The sequence below is a fragment of the Canis lupus genome, chromosome 18, assembly GCF_048164855.1.
Source record: "Canis lupus baileyi chromosome 18, mCanLup2.hap1, whole genome shotgun sequence".
Classification (NCBI taxonomy): domain Eukaryota; kingdom Metazoa; phylum Chordata; class Mammalia; order Carnivora; family Canidae; genus Canis; species Canis lupus.
The window spans coordinates 13,435,635-13,445,386 of NC_132855.1; the positions used below are offsets into that span (position 1 = coordinate 13,435,635).

Consider the following 9,752-nt stretch of genomic DNA (forward strand, 5'->3'; position numbering starts at 1 on the left):
CAGTAAATATCCATACGTTTCTGTAAGTATTACATCTAGTCATTAAGGAGACAGAAAATGCTAGCTGGGAATGGAGATTGCTTACCAAAATTCAGAGCAGTTTTTGGATCCTACCACTGAATGACGATTTGGTTAAAGATTAAAGAGCCTGCGGAATTACAGCAGATACACGGAGCTAGAGGATTCGATTAAACAAACCATGTGATGATAGTTTTGAATACTTTGACCCTGGGCATTTAGTGTCCTCTGAAGTTTCATCCCCCAGCCAATGTGACCAATGCTCCTGCTTTAAATTTCCAGAGCTATGGGACGCCTGGGTGGCTCAGTCAGTGGTTGAGGGAGGGCTCAGGGCTTGATCCCAGAGTCCTGGGTCCTAGGATCAGGATCGAGTCCCGCATTGGGCTCCCTGCCAGGAGCCTGCTTCTCCCTCTGCCCCTGTCTCTGCCTATTTCTCTGTGTCTCATTAAATAAATTCATTCATTCATTCATTCATTCATTTATTCATTCCCAGGGCTAGGTCAGCAAAAACAGTAACTCTTAGCGAAGGAAGAAAGTACTTTAGATTTGAAATGAGAGGCACCCAGGGCTTGGCAAAATGCTAGGCACATTCCCCTACTGTGCATACTGGTCAGGACTTAATTGCAAGTGACAGAAATCTAAGTAACACCAGCTTAGACCAAAAAAAAAAGGGGGGGTTTCCCCATTCTTGTGTTCAAAAGTTAAAGAATAGAGCTTATGTCAAGAATGGCTGCATCTAGCTCAGATGATTGTCATCAGGACCTGGTCTGACTCCCTCCTTCTATCCCCTCCACTTATCCCACGCTGCAACCCCAGTACTAAGCTACATCATGCCACTCCTCTCCTCCTATAATCCTGTTGTGATTTTAAGGAAAAAATGTTCAGGAAAAGCACAAAAATCTCTTGTAGAGAAAGGAAATCTCTGTCGAGCAGAATGCCTTGATGAGCCTCTGTGGCTATGGTTGGACAGCCTTCTACGTGGAGTAGAAATAGGGAAATCACATAGTTTATTATACAAACCAGGACACTTTATAAGGTAAAAGGGACACTATTAACTTCACTGGCACAGCAGACATAACCTGATTAATCTAAGCATGTGTTAATCTGGTTAATCTAACCATATGTGCCCACTTGGTAGAAATGAAGCCAAGAGGTAGCAAAACCACTGTGCATTGAAACAAACAAAACCACAACAACACAACTAAATTTAAAATGACTGGCCTTACCAAATGCTGGTGAGGATGTAGAGCAATTGAAACTGATTCGTTGATGGTGGGAATGTGAAATATAAAACCACTTTGGACATCAGCCTGGCCATTTCCTTAAAAATGAAACATTCATCTACCATATGACCCAACCACTCCACTCTTAGGTATTTACCAAAGAGAAATGAGAGCATGAAACCCAAAGACGTGTACGTGAATGTTTTGGGGGCTTTGTTAAAGCCAAAAACAAGAAACAACCCAAATCCACCAGTAGATGGATGGATAAACAAGTAGCGATATATGCGTATAATGGAATACTACCCAGCAATAAAGACAAACTATTAATACACGCAATATTGAAGAATCTTGAAAACATCACAATGAATGAAAGAAGCCAGGAAAAAAATGAGAACACATATTGCTTGATTCCATTTATACAAACTCTAGAAAACACAAGTTAATCAATACATGGAGAAAGTAGATGAGCAGTTGCTTGGGGTTGTGATGGATGAAGGAGTGGATGAAAAAGGGCACAAGAGAACTGTGGGGGTGATGGAAATGTTGGAGAGGTCATGGCTTCCCGAGTGTGTGCATGTCAAAATAGAGAATTGGACACTTTAAATATGTACAGTTTAGTGTTAGTCAATTATGCCTCAATGAAGTTGAAAAAAAGCCTTCCAAAGATAAAAAGAAATGTTCTTTGAACTAAAGAAGAAAAAGAGGAAGGAGAAGGAGGAGGAGGAGGAGGGCAGGACTGTTTTGGGAGGAGGAGTAGGTGAGCCAAGGTGAGGAGGGGGCGGTGAAAGGGAGCAAAAGAACCCAGGAAGAAGTTGACTCTGGAGCTAATAGAAGACCAAAGAACATTCCCTGTTAGGGATAGCCCAGGAGAGGGGATACCAGAGGCTTTCAGACTAATGACATCTGACAGTCTGTTTAATCTGCGGGGCTCTCCTCTGATGTAACCCCCACACGTACATCCTTAAAAAGATTATTTTACTTATTTATTTTTTGAGAGCGAGCCAGCATGAGTGAGAGGGAGGAGAGGGAATCTGAAGCAGACTCCACACTGAGCACAGAGCCCAACATGGGACTCCATCCCACAAGCACAAGATCGTGACCTGAGCCGAAACCAAGAGTCAGAGGCTTAGCCCACTGAGCCACCCAGGCACACACCCCCCCACCCTGAATCTTTAATAAAAAGTGTAACGGCCTTGAATGAGTGCTGTTCAGGGGCAATCAGCTAGAGGAGCTGAGTCTCTCTGGGTGGCTCTGGGATAGGAGAAGGGGGCAGCTGAAATATGCAAGAGGAGAGAAAGATCCGGGATTCACTGGAAGCAAAAGTCACGGTCTGAGAGGTCTGGTGACATGTCTGACTTTCAAGAATCCCCACTGACTGGGAACTTGGCTGTCCTGCTACCTGTACCCAGGGAGTGGAAGTTGGAGCCAGTGTCATTTGACCTCCAAGGACTGGAGGTTAGGGCCTGGCTGGCATGTGTGTTACATGAGAATGTCAAAGGGCAAAGGTCCCACCGTTCCTGCTGAGCGCCACATCCTGTGGCCACTGCTCCTTAGCACAGAGATCCCACCTGGGGCCAATGCCCCAGAGGGACAGAGTGATGGAGGACACTGTCCTGCTTCTTAGTTGGCAGTTTCAAAGGTAAATGATGGTTCAGGGAAGGGGGAAGGTGGTGGAAGGGAAGAAAGGAAGGCAGTTTTTGATGTTCAACTTCAACATCCATGGCTCTGGAAGTACAATGATGAGGAAAATATATGAATACGTGATTTCTCTATTCCCAGAGCCGAGAGGCCAGTGGAATGCAGGCATTAAATCAGTAAGAGCAGAGCATGTTAGAATAAAGGAAAGGAGAAGAGGATATAGCTGTAAATTAGAAATAACTGAGTGTAGGGGACTTCCTCCTTGGGAGGTAAGGATGAGAACTGAAAGATGAATAAGGAAACATGCCCCAACCCCCAAAACCTTAGCCCTTGCAGAGAAGCCCCCATTTTCCCAGTCAACAAGGGGTTTAGCCAGGCTACTGACAATTATGCCGGCACCAACACTTGTGCAGTGACCAAACTAGGTTCTGTCCTGAATATTGGTGTGACCTCAGCAAGAGATTTGTCACTCTCTATCACGGAGGTTTCTGTGTTCCCAAACTGATGGAACACAAGGCATTGGCAGTGTACTTGAACCTTCTAAATCAAACCCTGCCTCCCCAGGAGGCTTTTGGTGGCCCAGAATGACCACAGGTGGACCCCATAGACAGTGGCAATGGATATCCCTTCAGCCTTCAAATTTCTTCTTCTGTTTTGTGTGAACTCAGCCACGAACCTCACCATTAGCAACATGTTCGTTGGGTTCTCTAAATGAATCTGTTGCTCTGCTATACAGCAGTATGTGGTAGACTGTGACATTGGTGGGCCCCACTGAGTCATGTTTCCTGATACTCTCAGCCCTGGGTGATCCCTTCCCATGTGGACTCTGCGCTTGGCCATGCCATTTGCTTTGATCAGTGGGACATTAACAAGAGGCAAGCAAGGACTTGATAAGCACTTGCCCATTGGATCTTGTGCCCCTGGAATGTTTCCTCTTAGTACCCAACTGCCATGCTCTAGGGAAGTTCTGGCTCTCCTGTTGTGAGAAGGGGAACCCCAGCCCACAAGCAGCATGAAGGCCTCACATGGGTAAGAGAGGCCTTCTAGGACCTTCCAGCCAACCCCAGCCATGAGCTAGATGAACCCACAGGAGAGAGCCCACAAGAGACCACAAGGGGCAGAGAAAACCACCTAGCTGAGCCCAGCCAACCTAAGGACTAGGAAAGAGAATACACTGCCATTGTTATAGGCTTATAAATACTGAAAAGGTTGCCTCTCAGCAATATTTATCAGACGGATGTGACCCTCAGGCTTTATTTTTCTAGGAAAAAAAGCCAGTGTCATAGCTCCAAATGGAGTCCCCTTTGCAGTTCGTTGACATCTGTCCCATTCTTAGAGTGGTCTCACCAGGCTTCGATTGCCCTCAGTGAAAGTGGTTTGAAGGGTTTTTTCAGTTGGATTACAAGAAAATTTCAAAGCATTCAGGGCTCTTCTCTTACAAAGTGGGAGGTGAGTGTCTTATGACAGCTGTAGCAATAAAGCAAGGTGGATTTTTTGAACTATTGTATTTAAAACAATAAATTAGCATCCCCCCCGACACACACACACACACACACACACACACACGCACGCACAAACATGGAAGACGATGTGGAAGACCAGGGAAGAGGAGAGGACCCTGAGTGCCCAGGTCCCATCTCTGAAGTTCCCCCAGGGGGCCAGTGAGGCCAGGGGCCCCTCCGCTTGTCCCTCAGGTCGCTGCATGTCATGCCTTATGCACAGCAGTCATCTTGGAGACTGCTTTTGAAGCCTATGGAGATGCCAGATATCCTCTTATCTGAACCCTGTGAGTGAAGGCCGGACAGGTGAGGCACCTCTCTCCTCCAATGCACAAAGTCCTCTCTTTGCGGGCTGATGATGATGCCCACACAGCATCATGTCCATCTTGCTCAGTTCCTGCCACAGCTGTTTGAGTCCAGCACCTGGCCAATCTCCCACACTATCTTGATGGCCCCATGGAGAAGAGATCATGACTTCATGCCCCATGTAAAGTGCGGGGAGCATGCCTGACCTCCCAACATGCTTTCTTATTTTGATCACTGATTTGCCTACCTGAGGTTTGGTCTCCACTCTCAGCTTCATGCTAGTTCTTTCTGGCTGACCTCAGACACAGGTGCGAATGAAGGTGGAGGACCCTTACCTTGCCAATGACTTCCTGCTGGCCCCAGCTGCTGCCAGAAGGAGATGATGGGGTCACGCTGTCAGACAAATTCTGGTGGTCAGACACTTATCTCAGCCGCCAGTGTGGAGGGTGTTTCCTTTGGAGGATACAACCTGGGGGAAAGTGTTTCCATCTGGGACTCCATCACTGGTTCTGGTGTGTGGGTGCTGGGGAGGGTACAGGGCCACGCTGGGGGCTGTGCTGGGGTGTTCTTCTTCTCTAGGCCAGGTAGGGGACTAGCAGACACTTTGGCTGAGCTGCTGGCCTTCTGTCCTAACTCCTGGCTGTCCTCAAGCCATTGATTTTTCTGTCCTGCTGCTCTATTATCAGAGTAGAAATTAAAGGTAGGAATGGCAGGCTTATTGAAATTCTACCACTTTGGGTTGGCAGAGATGCTATGCCATACCTTGCAAGATGAGTATAAAGGGTAGCTGTTGGTGGGACCAGCCAGCCAAGGGATGGGGCTTCAGGGTAATGGTGTAGCCCTCCAGCTCAAATTTCTTATAGGGCAGGAGCACACAGATTACCATCATGTCATCATACTTCTGGCCCATTTCTGAGTCCTGGATCCCTTCCTGAGTGTACCCCATGGATACCATCAACTCAGTCTGCCCAGGCTCCTAGTAGTTAGGGAGTGGCTCTATGTAAGGCATCAGTTCCTTCCCATGATCCATGTCCACCCAAATAACCTTCAGGATTTCCTCTAAAGTACCTCCTTTGATGGGATTGAGGATGAAGAATTTCTTGAGGTTTTCACACCCTGTGGACATGTAGAAAGAAAGATCATATATTCTGCTCAGTACTCATTGCCACAATAAAGAAAAAAATTTGAAAACGAAGAGAATAAAAATGAGAAAAACTAAAAGAATAAAGAAAAAGTTTAGAAAAATAAATGAAATAAAAGATGAGAAAAAAACAATGAAGAAAAATGAGAAAAATAATAGGTTAAGAAAAATATGAAAACCGGAAAAAATAAAAAAATAAAAGGAGAAATGCAACAGAAAAAATGTTTAAATTAGAAAACTTTCAATAAAAGAATAAATTTTTAAAAAATAGGAAAGATTTAAAAATAGAGGAAATTTACTTTAAAAAAATAAAAGTAAGCAAGACAGACAAAATACCAAAGAGGAAAATACTTAACTTTGATAAAAGTCCCTCAAGTGACCAAAAGCCAGCTTCCTGAGCTAGAAAGACCAAAAATCAAGGCCAAGCCAGGGACATAGATGCTTGGAATTCCATTGCAATGGCTCCTTATGAAGTCATAGCAAGAAATGGACCTATCACGGCCAGGGATGCTCCACAATGGCTTTCTGACTTTTTTGTCTCAAGAACCCTTGAATCATTAAAAAAAAAATTTTAAGCTTTTATGTGGATTAAAGCAATAGATATTTGCCTTATTAGAAATTAAAACCTGTAGGATGTTTCAGTGGCTTTTTCACTTCTGGTTTGAAAAGCTATAAACATTTTTTGGTTTATAAAAAGCTCAGTGTCTACACTAAAACAATACTCAATTCTTTTTTTTTTTTTTTAACTCTGATTGATTGGTCTCAAAGTCACAACTTCACTGACATAACAATACCATACAGAAATGTTCCTCTGCATAAAACAATGTCAATGTCATTTTTGGTCTGGTTTTGGTATTAGGGTAATGCTGCTCCCATAGAATCAGTTTAAAAAGTATTCTTTCCAGTTCTCTCTTCCGGAAGAAACTGTTGAAAATTGATATCATTTCTTCCTTAAATATTTGGTAGAATTCACCCATGCGTCCATCTGGGGCGGGTGCTCGTGTTTTGGAAGGTGACTAATTCTGATTCTTCTTTAACAGCTATAGGCCTATTCAGATTGTCTGTTGTGTAGGCTCCCCTCCACCCCCCACCCCAAATGAAGTTTTTAGAGAGAATTAACACGAACATTTCCATGACGGTTAAACTAAATAAAAAAGATTGTGGGGAAAAATGTCGAATTGAGGTTCCCTCTGTCTGTTTGCAGATAATGCTGGCCTATTTGTCACCAGGTCACTGACTGCTGACAGAAATAGAGGAGCTTATTTCTTCCAGTTAGCAACATGGGTCCTCGAGGAGACAGTTTCCAATCAATTTTACATGCAAACCTGCATCCGCTTTGGTTTTACTAAATGGCTTAGCATCAGCCCCCACAATAGAGCTCAATACCAGTTAAAACCAGACACCTCCATTCACAACTTCCAGGGAATTCAGAAGTGTTGTTTCTCCTTCCTTCGCTGGACTTGGCCTTCTCCCAGGGAAGTGGCTTGAAAGGCAGAAACGAAACTTTGGCAGTACTGGTTTGGGTTTCTTTGCATCAAATTTCTCCTTTAAAGCCCATAGTCTACTGGCTGATGCATTGTTTCATTGCATGGCTGAAGAGCAGAGCCCTTTGTCATTTCCCGGACATGGTAAATGCCTCTCCAACTGGCACTTTATTTCTTAGGGAGCATTTGGCTGGAGGTTATTGCAGCAAAGTCCCGACGGAACGAGATGGCTTCATTAACAGCACCACAATGGGGAATATTTACCATCAGAAGCACTGTGTTGCCCTCCCTTTCTCCCCATCCAGAATTACTGCTATTACAGAAAATAATATTCATTAATCTTTAAAAAGTGATGTGATTATCATCATCACGTTGGGGCACTCTCGCTCCCATTTGCTGTATTTGTCTCCTCCTAAAAGCAACATTTCTGGTTGGCTTCAGACTTCCACTTTTTCACAGAACAGTTTATTCTTTCTTGTTTATTAAATTTGAGGGTTTATAAAAACATTCTTCTTAGTGGAGCCTATTACTTCGGTTTCTGAATGCCTAATTAGGAGGCTTCGCCTTAGCACAGAATACTCCAAAATCAGAACAGAGAATGAGGCAACTATTCCTTCCTTAAGGTTACATCATGGCAATGCCCTTGGACCCTACATTTTTGGGGGGATGGGATGAGGAGGCTCCTTCAGCCAGGCCATGGGCCAGGAGGAGGGAGCACTGCTGGCTGGAGCTAGGGCGAAAGGCTCCCATACACACAGGAGCAGCCGGTAAACCTCACCTGCACCTCCTCCCCTTTAGGCCCACCTGGCTACATACAGCTGGTCCCCACTGCCCACCCCCTACCAGCTTCAACCTCATGATGCACTTTTCTGATTCTCACTTTTTCTTCTCTTCTACCACTACTAATCATGCTTTGTTGGAGGGAGGCACATTTCTCCTAAGTATTGGAAAAGTAAGTCCTGGCAAGTCGGTCCTCAACCTCACAGCCCCACTTCTGGTAATGACCTCCTTAAGAATTAACTTCGAAGGCCTTAAAGAGCATCCCCCAAAGTGCGATCCAGGGGTGGTAAGGAAGAGGAACTGAGGAGGTCCCAGACACATCATTAAAGATCTTGAACCCCTCAAGGCAGAATGTCTCCCTTTTCATTTCTCTGACCATCACTGTGGTTGTGTTGAGGAGAAACTCTCAGTTTGGGGCCACCATGACCAGAATATGTTCTCATGTTTGTTCCTGTCTTTCCATAAAGAAAATGCTGACCTCAGGCTCAGAGTTTTGGCAGGCACCAGTGCCTAGCTAGAATTTAATTACATTGCTCTCCATTTTGGGGGGTTTTGGTTTTTGGGCCATCTTGTATTGATAACAAAAGATACAACTGTTTACAGAGTCACACATCCCGATGGCCAGATGGTCCTCAGATATGGTAATGGACCGTGGAGGTACACAAGAAAGGCTGCAGTGTGAAGGCTGTGTTACAGGCACTGATTCCTAACCTCACAACACCTAGGAATCCCGGCACAGTGGTCAAAATCCCAATGCCCAAGTCCTTCCCGAGACCAATTCCATCAGAAACTCTGGGCATGAGATTTAAGTAGGGGTATTTGTTAAGCCCCCAGAAGACTCTGGTGCACAGCTCAGAGATAGCGCATCAAACTGATCCTAAGTCTGAGCATAAATGATGCTGAAAATTTCTCCCCACCAGAGCAGCAGGATCGAATTCTGAAACATGTATAACCAGGGTTGGCCGCAGTCCTAACGTCTCAGGCCAGAAAGCTGTGGAATTTTAGAGCTGGAGGGGGTCTGAGAGCACTGAATCTTATTCATTTTATCTCTGAGGCTGTGAAAGGCCAACAATCTTGCTGGGAATCATCCCTAAGGAGTCCAGGGTAGGGGTCCTTCCCCATGCTGCCTCTCTGGTGGCTCTAAGTACCTCATTTGTGGATTGATCTGGAGAAAAACTACAATCTTTTTTGAAGAATAAGTTAAAGACACAAAAGGTTGGAAATCCAGCTTCCAGAAAGTGCATAGGAGGGACAGTATACAGAGTCTAAGAGGTACCACGGGCATTCTTCAAAGTAAGTTCGATAGTTGGAAAGAGCTAGATTAAAGAAATTGGAATGAGTTTCATCATGGCAGGACTTCTCAGGGCCTTCAATTTATTAACACACATAGGAAATTTCCAGAAGGAAACAGTACAGGCAATACTCATTTGCCCTGTTATGTGGAGTATCTCACAGAACTAGCTTGTCTGGGGGAAATACTAGGTGGGCACAATTTCCTGAAGCTCTGGCCTGCTCTCTATCCCTCCTACCCTTCCTACCCTGCCTTATTTGTCTTCGTAGCGCTTATCACTTAGATATTTGTTTATTGTCTGTCTCTTCCTCCTAAAACATAAGCTCCTCAAGGAAAGGGAATTTGACTTCACTGCTGTATCCCAATCATCTC

The 9,752-nt window shown here is 44.7% G+C and overlaps 1 long non-coding RNA gene across 1 annotated transcript; it reads right to left on the reverse strand.

The window, feature by feature from the left end:
- Positions 1-4,133: 4,133 nt before the first annotated feature.
- On the reverse strand, positions 4,134-5,806 carry LOC140608681 (uncharacterized). The gene is made up of 3 exons (XR_012010656.1): positions 5,753-5,806; positions 5,020-5,153; positions 4,134-4,346 (listed from the first exon to the last, which is right to left on the reverse strand). It is a non-coding gene; the product is annotated as an uncharacterized lncRNA (long non-coding RNA).
- Between the last annotated feature and the right edge of the window lie 3,946 nt (positions 5,807-9,752).